The 283-nt window shown below is 62.2% G+C and overlaps 1 protein-coding gene across 1 annotated transcript in view; it reads right to left on the bottom strand.

Annotated features, from left to right (window-relative positions):
- LOC104532674 (perilipin-3-like) overlaps positions 1-283 on the bottom strand; it is a gene marked incomplete at both ends in the record, with an annotated part of 3,481 nt that overhangs the window by 1,689 nt on the left and 1,509 nt on the right. The window lies entirely within an intron of this gene.

The raw sequence follows: 283 nt of genomic DNA on the forward strand, positions 1-283 counted from the left end.
CGGCTGTGGGATGTGTGGCTGCCAGGTCATGTGGAGGTGTCACCAAAAAGCCAGGTGACCTCTCCAGTCACCTCTGGGGTGACACGTGGCCGGCTCTGCCCACCGCCACCCCGTGCTGAGCTATAAATACCCAGGCGGGTGGCACGGGGCTATATTTGCTCTTTGGTTTCCAGGTGAGAGTTCACCCACCACCACACCACGTTCCCCGGCGTTGGGTTCCTGCCGGGTGGGAATTGTCCCCTGTGCCGTGTCACAGTGGCCACGAGCTGCCCAGTCACCACTG

The sequence above is a fragment of the Antrostomus carolinensis genome, unplaced genomic scaffold (genome assembly GCF_000700745.2).
Source record: "Antrostomus carolinensis isolate BGI_N321 unplaced genomic scaffold, ASM70074v2 scaffold28261, whole genome shotgun sequence".
Taxonomy (NCBI): domain Eukaryota; kingdom Metazoa; phylum Chordata; class Aves; order Caprimulgiformes; family Caprimulgidae; genus Antrostomus; species Antrostomus carolinensis.